The sequence below is a fragment of the Pipistrellus hanaki genome, assembly GCF_964339955.1.
Source record: "Pipistrellus hanaki genome assembly, chromosome: 7".
NCBI classification, from domain to species: Eukaryota; Metazoa; Chordata; class Mammalia; order Chiroptera; family Vespertilionidae; genus Pipistrellus; species Pipistrellus hanaki.
The window spans coordinates 27139802-27155693 of record NC_140509.1 but is presented as its reverse complement, the minus strand read 5'-3'; the positions used below and the strand labels follow the sequence as shown (position 1 = coordinate 27155693).

The 15892-nt window shown below is 41.2% G+C and overlaps 1 pseudogene across 1 annotated transcript; it reads left to right on the top strand.

Annotated features, from left to right (window-relative positions):
- The first annotated feature begins 5804 nt into the window (after positions 1–5804).
- LOC311625697 (Y-box-binding protein 1-like) lies at positions 5805–14588 on the top strand (annotated as a pseudogene). The gene is made up of 2 exons: positions 5805–5831; positions 13700–14588. The product of its transcript is annotated as a Y-box-binding protein 1-like (transcript).
- The last annotated feature ends 1304 nt before the right edge of the window (positions 14589–15892 follow it).

The window sequence follows — 15892 nt, the reverse complement described above, 5'->3', positions numbered from 1 at the left end:
ATCATGTTACCGCAACACAAAGTTAAGTCTCTTTCCATCACCATTTACCCCTTTTGTCCTCTTCCACCTTCCCCACCCCCCTTTCCCTCTGGCAATCACCATACCATTGTGGGTGTCTATTTTTTTTCTTCTTGTTTGTTTGCTTTTGTTTTTATGTTTTTTTGTTTGTTTGTTTTTGTTTTTGCTTAGTCCCTTCACCTTCTTCATGGAGCTCTCTAACCCCCTACACTCCTTCAGGTGCCAGTCTGTTTATGTATCTATGAGTCTGTTTCTATTTTACTCATTAGATTCCACATATAAGTGAAATCATATAGTGTTTGCTTTTCTTTGTCTGGCCTATTTCACTTAGCATAATATTCTCTAAGTCCATCCATACTGTAGCAAAAAGTAAGATTTTTTTAGAACAAAGTAAAAATCAAAGAGTTGCTATTTAAAAAAAAATGTTGTGTACCACTTTAACAATTTAATGTTCTTCATTGTTATACGTTTCTAATCTATTACTTAAAGTTTCATTTTAGAAAGTACTGAATGCTTTGTTATGTTTTAAATGAAATTAGTGATTGGGTATCTACACTTTTTTATTTATGGCATCAAAGTTGGTCCCCTCTTTTAAGTAAAGATGTTAAACTATTTTAAACTGTTCCATTTTACTATCTACCTTAAATTCTGAAATTTGTAAGCCTCATAATAAATTAGAACCAACAAGCATGGGTTTTGAGAGACTCATTTGGCTTTGAATTCTGGATATGTTTCTGAGATATGTTTATACAAATGAAGAAAGTTAGATATTCTGGGTTTGTTACCATGGGCCACTTACATACTTTGAAGGCTTAAGTTTTTTGTTTTTTTGGTTTTTTTTTTTCTCTCTCACACAATATACCTGTTTTAAAGATTTATGAGAAATAAAGTCATTGTGTTTAAACTGTCTAAAATAACACCTGCAAAATGGTCAGAGATAAATTGTTGTAGTTGGTAGAGGTTATGGCAAAGAAGATATGCAATTGTAGTAATGATGTTGATGTTTGTCACATCACCTTTAAATGCTACAGTATTTTTCATATCTAGAAACACAAATTCAAAGATGTAAAATCATTGATAGCTATATAATTATCAGAGCTTGTTACATATATAAAGGAAATTAGACAGCATCAATTTAGAATTCAGAAGGCAAGATAGAGAATGCTGGGTAGGGTCAAGATCAGAGCTTTAATTAGCTAAAGAAAGACTCTTCAAATATACCAAAATTAAGTCCTGTCTTATTTTAGGAAAAGAATTCCTTAAAAACAGGATTAGAGATCGTGGCAAGGTCAAGTTGATATTCTTGAAACAAGCAAATTAAAAAAAGAACAAAAGAAAGCTGTGAAAACAGGCTGTGGGGTTCATAAAGCCAGAATAAAGGAGGGTGACTAATATTAAGTCAATATATATTTGGTAAGTACCTGCCATTCATAATAGTTGATAGATTTCATGGACAATATTGTGAAGAAAAATACATGGCTCTTGATTATAAAGAATTTTTAACATGCTATGGAAGAAAGGCTAGATCAAATTCTTCAGCCTACCATCTTAGAGATACAGAAACTAGAACAGACTGTTTAAATGACAAGCAAGAGATCAGACTTGGGAAAATGAATAGAATACAGGGCAGGGAGCACCAGTGAATAAATGGAGCATAGCATTTAGCCAATTGCTCTCCTGTTCACACCCATAAAGAATTGTAAGTTAAGGGTAGCTAAGGCTAAGTAAAATGTGAATAGGTTATATAAAAGACAATATCTTTTCCTAAAGAAATACTCACAATATTTTACATTTTGTGACTTGGACACAATTTAATAAGTATATATCTATGTATATATAAAAAGTCTAAGCAACCAGATGACTGGATGACTAGATGACCAGGCAGTAGCTATGACAGGCACTGATTACCAGGGGGCAGACACTCAATATAGGAGCTGCCCCCTGGTGGTCAGTGCCACTCAGCTGACAGAGGGGCACCAGATGCTGGGCTGAAGGCTAGTGAGTGCAGCTGGGGCAGCAAGAGCCTCTTCTGCCTCCATGGCAGCTCACAACTCAGTGGCAGCGGCGGCTGCAGGCAAAGCGAGGCTGGGATGAGGGCATGGTGCCAGGCCCTGGCTTGGGCTCCTCCCTGGCCGCCTGCCACTTTGCACACTATTACATCCCTCAAGGGATGTTGGACGGCCAGTTTAGGCCTGATCCCCACTGGCAGGCCAAAATTAGCAGTCTAACATCCCCTGAGGGCTCCTGGACTGAGAGAGGGTGCAGTCCAGGCTGAGGGACCCACTAGTGCATGAATGTGTGCACTGGGCCTCTAGTAATTGCCCTGCTGTGTGACTCTGCGGGAGGCAACCAGAGGGGCAATTACCCCTCTGCTGCCCCACAATCACCCTTCTGCTGCCACTGTTGTCCCCTGATCGCTGCCCCCTTCCTCTGTAAATTTAGAGAAAATTTTCATTTATGACTTTGTTTCTCTATAGAAATCATTAGGAAAGAATAGAAAACCTCTGCTACTGTGATATTATCTGAGACTACATATGCAGGTTGGGACAAAAACCTTTATCGTTGTTTAAATAGGGTGTAATACAATAATTAATAAATAATAATACAAGAATAAACTGTTTTCACATTCACAACTTTAAACCTCATTTTTGCCCAACCCTATATATAGATGGCTGTAGATGATGAACATTGAAGTATATTTAAAACATTTCAACCAAACACTTTTAAAATTCAGTCATTAATCCTCAACTTTATTTTTCCGTAAGTAATATAAAATGCTCTTTTGTGAAGATTATTTGAGGAAAGGGACTAAGACATGACTACCTTCTCACTAACATATTCTTCTGTCTACAGAAGTGCATACTTTATGCAAAGATCAGTCCCAGGGCTGATGAATAATGGAAGTAAACTTTATCTCAGAAGAGATAAAGATAATTAGCAGATTATTGAGCCTTGGTATTCCATTATCTTAAATATATATGAGGTCAGCTACATAAATCTATGTGGGGATCCATATGAAATAAATGAAAAGGAGTCAAGATCTTTGTTTGCAAAATTATTTTGGACATTTAAAATCTACCAGCATTAAAAAAAATATGTACCACCCTGGCTGGTTTGGCTCAGTGAACAGAGCATCTGCCTGTGGGCTAAAGGGTCCCAGGTTCGATTCTGGTCAAGGACATGTACCTTGGTTGCAGGCACGTCCCCAGTAGGGGTGTGCAGGAGGCAGCTAGTCAATGTTTCTCTCTCATTGATGTTTCTCTCCATCCCTTTCCTTTACTCTCTATAAAAAAAACAATAAAATGTATCTAAAAAACATGTACCGTAACATAGAGTACAATTTATATCATTATCTAGCTTGCCATTTACAAATACTACTCTACTTTTTAAGGCTTACATTCAGTGAAATGGTAAGATTATAAATATAAATGAAATATAAGTGGATATAAATATAAATACATATTAAGATATAAACTTAAGATGATAAATTATTAATAATTTAATTTAACATCAACAATGCAGCACTATTTTGAAAATAATACAATCAAAATTTTCAAATGCAAATGTAGAATATAAATATAGAGCCTATATGCAATCTAATTATATTTATCCCCTGTCAAACATTCTTAGACTGTTAATTTTCTTCTGAGATGTACATATGAAAAAATATGTGATGAATTAGCAGAAATATCATTTAAAAATATACTAAGATGCCAAACATCTGAGAAATACAAAATGCTTCCAGAATCAGATTTTGTTCAAATTCATTGAGGAACAAAATGACTGAGAGGAAATGAATATATTATTTAATGATACACTAGGTTTTGTGAACATGAGTAGAAAAGGGAGCTTCTGCCTTTAAAAGTAAAACGATTGGAGTTGATCCTAAATAACTCTTAGGTTTTAGAAATGATTAATTTCTTTTTTCAGCAATGGATCTCTGCCATATAACTGACACTGTGCTTATCACATAGAGAACAAAAAAATTAGACTGTCCTCTGTACATAAATGGCTCTCATTCTAAGTGGAAATACAGAAGAAACCACACATATTAGAATGAAGGGATGAAGGTTGTTGACAAGATAAACCTGGGGCATTCATCCAATCTCTTAACTCTCATTCTATCCATAGACACCCAATACGTTCTTCAGAACGACATTTGAAGTCTGTCATCTCATGTGGAGCATCTCATGTGTTATACCTTTTATTCTTAGTGCCTAATGATTTCTTATTCAGCTGAGGATGAATTCAATACTGCTTTCTCTTTGCTATCAGCCGGCCTTATGGGATTTATTTCTGCATAAGTGTTTTCCTCATCTGACACTACATTCCCCTTTACCCTCCAAACACACTGTATTTGTTGTTGTTGTTTTCAGATAATCAGATATGCAGTATTCCCTTTAGAATTGCTGTTTCTTCTGCATATACCTTTCATTCCTGAGTATCCAAGGACACCTCACACATTTTGTGTCAATTTCTTTTTTTTTAATTTCTTTCTTGATTAAGGTATCACATATTTGTCCTCATCCCTCCATTCCCATCCAAAACCCCTCCCCATGCATGCCCCACTCCCCTGTTGTTCCTGACCACTGGTTAGGCTTATATGCATGCATACAAGTCTTTTGGTTGATCTCTCCCTCTTACCCACACCCTCCTCAACCTTCCCTCTGAGGTTTAACAGTCTGATCAATGCTTCCCTGTCTCCAGGTCTGTTTTTGTTTATTTTGTGTCCATTTCAATGACACGGCACAGAACAATTTGCATCCTCTCCAAGTTGTCAAGTTTTCCAATAATTACTATATTTTATTCCTTTACTTTATTTATAGAATTTATTTCTATATGAATTTATATTTGTATGCATTTACTAATTTCCTTTTTACTTTACCCTCTCCATTAGAATAAAATTTATATGACAACTGAAACCTGGTATATCTGATTCACTGCCTTATCCCCCCACTAATAGAACAATTTTTGGTGTATATACCTTAAATGCTCAAAAGTGTTGAATGTTAAGTGAATGAGTGAAGAAAAATAAATAACTCATAATGGGCCTGAGGTAGGTCTTGAAGGATAAATAGAATTTAACCAAAAACGCAGTCCTTCTTAGTTAATAATAATGATGTATCAATATCCGTTTACTAGTATAAACTTTTGCCAATGCATGGTATTAACAAAATGATAGTATGAAACTTGGTGTGAGACATATTGGAACTCTCTGTACTATGTTCTCAATTTTTCTGAACCCCTAAATCTGGTTTAGAAAGGTCTGTTTAAAACAAAATGTCATATAAAAATACAAAAACAGTGGTGGAAATACAGTGTCCTGGCAAAAGATCAAAGGATGTGAAGAATGTTTCCACACACTTCAATATAACTCTTAAGCTTTTATTCAGGGAAATGATAGTACTGCCTATTTTAAGTTGGGTTCACAAAAGTGTATGCTGAGATAAAAGTTCATGTGATAGAGAGGTAGGAGGAGTTTTTTCTAGGAGGACAGGCAGGGAGTAGAGCAATGGGAATGGGAAGGAGGGACAACAACAGTGCGCTCTCAAGCAAAGTCTCATCAAAGATAACTGGCTGGATCCCACAGGGGAGGTCCAGAGCCAGTGTCAGTAATTTTTCAGAACATCTTCAGGAAAAGCAAGAAAAAGTTACTGGTTAAGCTGGCTCAAGGTAAGAACAGGTGCTCTAAATTCCCACAAATGCCCAACTAGAGTGAGGCAGGCACAGCCTGGCTATCTTCCAACAGAGACACAGGTGCTGCCTACAGGGAGTGTGAGCTAGAGATGAAGGAGCGGTCTAAGGAGACACAGGTGAGATGCTGCTGGCACTGATTTGATTGCTGCAGAGTCAAACCACTGAATTACCTCCTTCCATGCCAGCAGTTCTGCACAACCTGGGCAGTTTCAGAAGTAAGATTCACTAGGGATAGCAAGCCATTTCAGCCCCAGGTGGTGTGTCACCTGAATGATCTGAGGTGTTTAACTGTAGTAACACTTTAGAGTAGATCATATTGTGGTGCCCACCTCCAGAGTTTCTGAGGAAAAGGCTCAGAGTGGAGCTTGGAATTTGTATTTGTAACAAGTTTTCATATGATGCTGATACTGCTGATCTGAAGAATCACCATTCCTCTGGTATGGATTCCACCGGCATTATAATAAATATTTTTTTAAGCTGTGACTGTTCATGTTTTGTGTAAAGAAAAAGATTGGGTCTAATAATTGTGGAGTCTTATAATGTACCATTATACAAAAAAACAAAAACAAAAAAAAAAACACCAAAAAAAAAACCACAAACAAAAATACACCCTTTAATTTAAATTATTTGCATTAAGTATTTAATAAGCATTAATAGATTGGAAATGCAGTAATTAAATGCTTATTGAAATAAATCATATGTCCTATTTTTAAAAAAGACAACAAAAATCCTACTGACACTTGGGTTATAATTCATTAAATGGTACATATACAAGAAAATATAAAGAAAATACACTATAAGAAGACAAAAGACTAAATCATTGAATTTTTAATCCTCAGTGAAATTTCAGCATCTTAATGTAATATGAATTTTTGGTTGATCTAATTGCTAATATATTTTCTATAAATACTTAAATTTGGAGGATTAAGGGATTAATGCAGCTTTTTATTTTCACTTGAATAGGGAGTGAGGTTCTACTTCAGATAAATAAATTAACTCAGTACACTACATTTTCATATATTACAAAAATATGTACATAAGTCAAAATGCCTAAAAATAATTGTCTACTTTCAGAAATCCTAAGCTTCAAAGATGAGATTCAGAGTTCCTTACAAAAAAATTACTGTGAAAAATTCTAGTTTCTTTCAAATGAAAACTAGTTATAGTTCATACATATTCATATAACAAAACTGCCATAGAGCTTATCTTATACAGTGCCTCTCATAAATATAGGTTTTTGATTGGGACTTGGTTAAGTATTGGGGTCATTTAAGAATGTGGCTTAGACTTCTTGTTCTTTTATTCAACTGACCCTTTGTGACATTTGACTCTTCAGCCATAGTTCTTACTATGTACTGTAACTTAGCTTGGTGGCAAACTTTTCTTTTTTTTTCAGAGCAATCGAATATAGACATTTGTTCAATCAGTGAAGATTTTTATTAATGCTTAGCATTAATACTATATTATTAATTCTTATATATATGCATTGTGTAATATATTAGAACTGGTATATGTTTGCATTTTAAACAACAATTCCCAGTTCAAAATGGCAACTTTAAAGGGTCCCTCTTAATATGGAATATTATCAGGCAGATAGTCATTTATTTTTAGCAGGCACTGACAGTCATTCACTATTCTTCATAGGCAGAAATGTAATTTGAGTAAAGTACCATGAGCTACCAAGAATCTCATAAAAATATAAATAAGATAAGGAACAGAATCACGCTACAAAAGTCACTAACAGGGTTTGGGAATGTGTAGCCCAAGAGCTGTATAAAGCCTGAAAGATCATTTGGTCTGGCCCTGCCAAGGCATTAGGGGTGAGTTAATTAAATGTTTAACCAAATATGGCAGGCTGATTTTTTAAATTGATAATTCTGTATGGCCCCTTAATGATGTTATAAATATTCAACTGGCCCTTGTGAGAAAAAAATGTCCCCCATCCCTGATTGAAAGTCTACGCTATTTATATGCCAGACCTCACATATTCCTTATCATTAAAACAAATGAAGCTAAAACAAATAAAAACATAGATCTCTGAAGACCCAGGTCATTGCAATAGAATAATACAATGAACCTCAACCACCATAAGCACATCTCTTGTTAGGAGCATCAGCTCACTGTCCTTAGGTAGACTCCTCATCCTGGCCCAGGCTCATGGATACAATATGCAGAGATCAGCAGAGCATCATAAGGGAATTACAACCCGCAGGTGCCCACTGTTGGCAGAATGTACTTGACTAACTTGTCATTAGCAGAGGGTTTGGTCAGGACCCATTCTCCCGTTGGGAAGTTTCCAGTTACAAAATACTGTTTCCCTGAAAGATCAGAATTACATACAATACAAAGCTAGACATTGTGACTTCCTGCAAGGGGATTTACAGAGAAATTACCTCCATCCACTTTGGCAGTCACACATTCGGATACCTTGAATTGCAACATTCTCTGACATTTTTACACCTTGAACTTTAGAATTTTCTAGCAATTACCAGTGGGGATATCTTTTCTATATCACATGTTCTCATTCATGCTGAATATTTTCTTTACACTTACTGTCAAATTAAACCCTCCCATTTTTTTCCCCTTCAAATTAATCCTCTCTTCCTTACTCTTCTGGCCTCTGTTGTCTATATGCCTCAGTCGATCTGTCTCTCCCTAACAACATGCATTGCTATTCCCAGCCAATTCTGTTACTTGCTAAAAAAGTATAAACTGCTGCCCACTAGCATTATAGACATGATGCAAACTGGATCTAAATAGGAACATAAAAAATATTAAGTGCATTGGGTGGGAGAGAAAAATATAAATATAGGAGATTTCCCACAAGCCACGTCATAGTCTGGGCTCTGTGAATGTGGGTTAAAAACAAAAACAAATGGCCCAGCTGCTGTTACTCAGTGGTTGAGCATTGACCTATGAACCAGAAGGTCATGGTTCAATTTCCATTTGGGGCGCAGGCCTCGGTTGCACACTCGATCCACAGTAAGGGGGAAGGGTGCAAGAGGTAACTGATAAATTATTTTCTCTCATCATTTATGTTTCCATTGCTCCCTCTCCCTTCCTCTCTGAAATCAATAAAAAAATATTTTAGAAAAAAGCACAAAAATAAATAAATAAATAAATAAAAGAGTATATAAACAAAACACAGTGGTTTTAACAGTTCTTATTTAAATTAATTCTTTTGAAATTACATTAAAACATAATAAATATACCTGGGAAACTTCAAAATTACTTTGAAGGCTTTCAGGGAAAAGTAAAATATGGCTTTTTTTCTCCATAAATAATCACTGTTAACAGCTTCTTTTGTTTCCTTGAAAAATATTATGAGTATATAGTGTTTATTCTCAAAATAAAAACGTTAATGTGATTATAACATACATCAGGTAAAGGGCCATTGTTTTCGCAACCTAAAAAACATCGTCATACGGAATATCTTACCCCATTTAATGGCTACCAGGTATTCTACCACAGCATGATTTATAATTATTTATCTAGTTCCAGACTGATACATTCAAGTGTTTCTAATTTGCCCCCTCAATAATATAAATTAGTCATTGAAAATCTTTGTATACGAGCACATCCATAGAAACATTTGAAGAAGTTGATTAATTGAGGACAAAAGTATGAGCCTTATCACTGGTCTACCCCATTTAAATCTTCTCACAGTTGGTTCCTTGACATTGAGGTCTCAACTCAATATCTCCCTTGTAGACCTTCATGGAGAACATAGCAATTCTTTCTTCTATGTTTTATTTTCATCCTTGCGCTTACCACTAAGTGATATATCCTTTTAAAACATTAGTCATTGTGGAGAGAGGATCCAAGATGGCTGCTCGGGTAGACACCTAGCCGCAGCAGCTCACAACAATTTCAATGGAATACAACTAAAATGTAGAGTGGACATTGCCCAGAGCTACAGGTAGTCGACTGACTGAAAACTCTACAATAGGAAGGAGGGAGAAAACCAGAAGGAAAATCAGAAGAGCTGAAAAAAAGCCTAAGGTACGGAGACATGCTGCGCGCTCACACGCACGGGCGCGCAGAGAGGTCGCAGCCGGAGAGGAGGAGAGGGCTGGGTGCTGCCTGGCGTTCCCTAGCAGGAAGGAAATAGAACCCCCAGCCTGGACTGAACCCCCGAACCGGCAGCGCTGAGCCCCAAGTTATGGGCCAGAACCTGGGGACCCAGGCTCCGGCAGGGGGAGATGGGGCTGTGAGGCGGAATCCCGGCGAAAGGCGGGGGCCCCCGGAGTCGCGTGCACATGGCGCGCAGAGGACTGAATGTTGACTCTGATGCTGGATTACCCTAGCCGGAAGAAACAAAGCCTCCGGCAGCGGCGCTGAGCCTCAGTCCAGACCGCCCTGAACTCCAGGTCTGGGCCAGTCCCTGGGGACCCAGGCTCAGGCAGGGGGAGACGGGGCTGTGAGGTGGAGTCCTGGGAGCGCAGCGAAAGGCCGAGCCCCCGGAGTCGCGCACACTGCGCAGAGGACAGTCTGTTGACTCTGATCCTGGACTCCCCTAGTGGGAGGGAGAAAGAAAGCTCCAGACTGGAGGAATGCGACGAGGAACAGGAGCCCCTGCCGGACACCGGCCAGTCGGGCGCCAGCAAGGAGCCGGGCGACGGGGCCCCCAGGGGGGGGGGTGCCCCTGAGCCTTCGACTGCTGAGCGCGGGCAACGGAGCCAAGGACGGGGGCTGCTTCCTGGGCGGCGCCGACCCCGGTAACAGGCTGAAGCAGCGCAGGAGCCTGCGGAGAACAAAGGGGTGCCACAGGCCAACCTGCTGAGCTCCCAGGACAAGGAGGAAGAAACCAAAGAAGTTCTCAATGTGAAGAAATCAAGTGAGAGCAAATGATAGTAAAATTACTTAAGAAAGAATACAAAGAAGATCTTGAAAAATCAAAGACTAAGTCAGAACTCAACGCACCAGCCAACATTGCAACATAAATGCGTTTTGTTTTTTTTTTTAAAAAAAAAAAAAAAAAGAGAAAAAAGGGACAGAATGTTGGAACAGCGGCGACCAGGCCTAGAGTGGCCAGGCACAAGGCAGTGACAGCTGGGCCCGGAGCAGCAGTGGCCAGGCCCCAGAGCAGCAGCAGCCAGAACAAGAGCATCAATGGCCAGCACTGGAGCAGCCAGACCTGGGGCAGTGGCAGCCAGGCCTGAGGCAGAGGCGGCCAAGCCCAGGGTGGCCAGTCCAGGAACACCCAGACACGGAGTGGCCGGGCCCGGAGAAGCCGGGCCCAGAGCAGCCGGGTTGGGAGCAGCCAGGCCCAGAACAGCAGTAGCCAAGCACGGAGCATCCAGGCTGGGAGCGGCCAGGCTCGGAGCAGCCGGGTCGGGTGCGGCCAGGCCCAGAGCAGCGGCTGCCAGGCTGGGAGCGGCCAGGCCCGGAGCAGCCGGGTCTGGTGTGGCCAGGCCCGGAGCAGTGGCTGCCAGGCTGGGAGCGGCCAGGCCCGGAGCAGCAGCTGCCAGGCTGGGAGCGGCCAGACCCGGAGCAGCCGGGTCGGGTGCGGCCAGGCCCGGAGCAGTGGCTGCCAGGCTGGGAGCGGCCAGGCTCGGAGCAGCGGCTGCCAGGCTGGGAGCGGCCAGGCCCGGAGCAGCCGGGTCTGGTGCGGCCAGGCCTGGAGCAGTGGCTGACAGGCTGGGAGCGGCCAGGCCCGGAGCGGCTGGGACCGGAGCAACCGGGCCCAGAGCAGCCGGGTCGGGTGCGGCCAGGCCTGTAGCAGCAACAGCCAAGTCCAGAGCAACTAGGTCGGGAGCGGCAGTGACCAGACCCGGAGCAGCTGGTTGTGGAACGAACCAGAGCAACAGAGGCCAGGCCCGGAGCAGCCAGGCCCGAAACAGCTCGCTCCTCGCCTGTCCCTGCCCACGGCTGCCTCTCAGACATGGCTGGAAACTTTTGCGGGAACTTGAGGGTCTGCTGAATCAAGTGATGAAGGCTTAGATCTGGATGTGTTGAGTTAGTATAGCGCTGGGGTGTTGATCTGTGAGTGCCTTGGGTGGGGCCTGGATGAGGCTGGTTGACCTATTTGGAAATGTCTTTTGTGTGAAGTGTATCATTGGGCATGTGGAGGTATTATTAATATGAGAAAATGCTAAGTAACAGATTTACTATCTGAAAAGGGATTTACTATCAGGGAAAGGGAGGGAGGAAGAGACTGAACATAAACTGTGCACCTATGGATGAGGACAATGGGGGATGGGGAGGGGGCGGAGGGTGGGGTGGGAACCTGGTGGAGGGGGGAAGAAATGAGGAACCTTTGTAATAATATGAACAATAAAGATTGATTAAAAAAAAAAAAAAGTATTACAAAAAAAATAAAAATAAAACATTAGTCATTGTTAGTTGACCATCTTCTCTGTTCTCTGCCTCTAGAATAAACATGCTGTGAGAACAGAGACTTTTTCTGATTTGTTCACCATAGTATGTTGGGCACACAATAGGCAGCCAACAAAGACTCCTTAAATAACCCGGTTCCTGTTAACATCACGGTCACATGTTACAGCATTGCATTTGCTAATAAGAAGATAATGCGCAGGAATAAGCATGTGAAGTGTCTCAATCCTTGGCTCTTGGACCTCTTCCTTTCATTCACTATCTAGGTGACCTTATATGGTTTCATAGTTTTTAATATTATTTATACATGAAATGCTCCTAAATGCATATTTTAAGTCCAAATCGAACTCCAAAGTCATATAAAACACTCTATAAAACAATTCCATCTGGACACAGAATAGGCACCTCAAAATTAACCTGCCTAAAAGCATACTTCTATTATAACCCCACCTGTCTCTTCCACAGTGTTCCCATACCAGCAAATGACAACTTCTTTTTTCCTGTCCTTCAAGATAAAATCCTTGATGTTAATCTCATCCCCTCATACATAAACCATCAGCAAATCCTGCTGGTATTTCTCCAAAGATCCATGAAGAATTTATTCTGGAATGTATGCCAGCATTTCTTACTATCTCTATTACTAACATCACTGTACAAACTACAACCATCTTTCATTTGGGTTATCACAAAAATCTCCCAACTGGTTTTTCTGTTACATACTGTTCCCTTAGAATCAATTCTTAAACAGCAGACAACAGATCATTTTTAACATGGGTCAGGTCATATCACTCCTTTAAAAAAATTAAGATGAATATCACACCAGTAATAATTCATGTTATCTGTTTCCTGAATATGGTGCTATGAGAATGTCATATTACCTCTCCAATATTTCCTCCCAAAATTTATAAGCTCAGTCTAATCATGAAACAACATCAAATGTAAACTGAGTGAAATTCTGCAAATTACCTGACCAATATTTTTAAAACTTGTCAAGATCATGGAGGGCAAAAAAAGAATAGACAAATTATCACAGATTAGAGGAGACATAAATAAATGCAACATAGCATATTGGATTTACTCTTGAGACAGAAAAAAGTACATTAGTAGGAAAAATGGGGAAATCTGAATGAAGTCTGTAGTTCAGTTGCTAGAGCTATTATCAATCATATATTTTTTATATTTTTATTGATTTTTTACAGAGAGGAAGAGAGGGATAGAGAGCTAGAAACATCAATGAGAGAAAATTATCTATCAGCTGCCTCTTGCACGCCCCCCACTGGGGATGTGCCCGCAACCAAGGTACATGCCTTTGACCAGAATGGAGCCTGGGACCTTTCAGTCCACAGGCAGACGCTCTATCCACTGAGCCAAACTGGTTTCGGCCAATCATATATTTTTAAATATTGGTTAAAATACCATGGTTACGTTGTCAACATTAAGAAAACAAGAGTTCTATCGGAAGAGGGAGCCCTGAGCAGCCCCTCCCCCCTCCCCCCTCCCCAACACACACACCCAGTTACCATCACACCCTGGAGGAACCTCAGCTGCCACAGCTGGCCTCAGTCACCATCACAACCATGAGCGGGGAGGATCAAACCCAGCAGCTGCCAGCACTGCACCACCGGAACACACACACACCCCCCCCAAGGCTGCCAACACCAAGCCCAGCACCATGGACAGCGAGGCAGGGAGCTGTGGCCCAGGTGGCCTCATGTTGGTGGCATCTGCCTGCCTGCTGGGACAAAAAGGTCATCACAACAAAGGTGTGGGGAACAGTAAAATGGTTCAGCGTCAGAAACGGATCTGGTTTCATCCGCAGGAATGACACCCAGGAAGATTCATTTGTACATCAGACTGCCATAAAGAAGAACAACCCTAGGAAGTGCCTGTAAGGCTGAGGAGGTCTGGAGACTGGAGTGTGATGTTGAAGGAGAGGAGGGTTCAGAGGTCGTAAATGGTGCAGGCCCCAGGGGAGTCCCAGTATAAGGCGGTGTCTGTGCAGCCTAGTAACCATTACAGATGCTTTCCACTCCGCAGGGGTCCTCCAGGCAATTACCAGCAGAAGTCCCAGAATAGTGAGGTGGGGAAAGAATGAGGGATCAGGGTGCTCCCAAAGGCCAGGCCCTCAGCACAGGCCATGGTGCCTACCTTACTACATGCGGAGAGACCTGTGAGCGTGGACCACAGAATCCCCACCCTCCTGTGCAGGGAGAAGGGATGGAGGCGCTGACAACCAGGGTCCGGGAGAACAAGCAGAACAGGGAGGGAGAATATGCATCAGGGCGATAAACCACGATCCACAGGGGCCCTCCTCACCAAAGACAGCCTAGAGAGGACTGCAATGAAGAAGGTAAGGAAAATCAAGGTGATGAGACCCTAGGTCAGCGGCCACCTCACCATCGGTACCACCGCAATTTCAACTACCAACCAGACCCCCAAAAAACCCTGCACCACAAGATGGCAAAGAGACCAAAGGAGCCCATCCGCCAGCTGAGAGCTCATCTGCTCCTGAGGCTGAGCAGGGCGGGGCTGAGTGAAAATGCCAGCTTATCATCTTTACCATCATCCAGTTCAGTCATCCAACAAGAAGAAATACGAAATTCCAGCAATAAGATATAAACAAAAGATTGGAGCTGAAGACCTTCAGTGCTGGCTTTTTGCCATTGACCAGATAACTAGAACTACCTGCATTATCTATGCAGATGGGGTTTTATTTTTATCTGAAGACATCTCTTTTTGATAATGACACAGTTGGGAGGGAACAGGCCTGCAAGGAAGGGCAGTTGGGGGAGAGCAGGACTACACACAGGAGAGGGCAGTTAGGGACAAACAGGCTGACAGGGGAGCAGCTAGGCATCAATCAGGCTGGCAGAGGAGTGGTTAGAGGGTAATAAGTCTGGCAGGCAGAAGCAGTTAGGGGCAATCAGGAAGGCAGGCAGGCAAGCAGTTGAGAGTCTGCAGTCCTGAATTGTGAGAGGGTTGTCTGACTACACTTAGGCCCAATTATGCAGGAATTGGGTCTAAATGAGGAATCAGACATCCCTTGAGGGGTCACAGATTGGAGTGGGTGCAGGCTGGACTGAGGGCACACACCTGCCCCCCATGCATGAATTTCCTGCACCAGACCTCTAGTAGTAGTAGTAGTAGTAGTAATAATAATAATAATAATAACAGAAAACTGGAACATGTTATATGGAGATACTCAATTATGTCTTAACAACTCTTGTGTAAATCAAATTTTAACATTTATTAAAAAGAATATCTTGGGATCTTCACATCTCACCTTTAAAAATGCAAAAGGTATTTTTGTCTACCGACACATTCTGCCTCTCTCCACTTGCCTTTCTCCAGCCCTTCTTATCACATAGTTTACTGATTTCTTCTCACTTATTTGATTACTCTGCTCAATCAATACCCTTGATTTTTTTTTTAAGCCACTCAGAAGCTCAAGCTTCCGGCTATTTTCACCTTGGGAATTTATTTCCTTAATTATCCATAAGACACCCTTCCTTATATCTCTGAGGCAGGTTTTTACTCAAATATAACCTATGAAAAAGGCCTTGCCTATCATTCTTTGAAATATACCTCTCCTCAAAAACCTCAATAGCAGTCGCTATTCTACTGACCTCCCTTTATTTGTCTTCATAGCACCAGTCAGTGTCTGAGTAGAAATTTATTTATGTGTATATTCATTTTTTGGCCCATTTTTCTGTGAGGCCAAAAACTTGTTTTAATCACTGTCATTTATTTCCAGTTCTTGAAATTGTCTCTGTCATGTAACAGATAATTAATAAATATTTGTAGTTATCCATGATCTCTCACTTAACACATAGAATCTAAA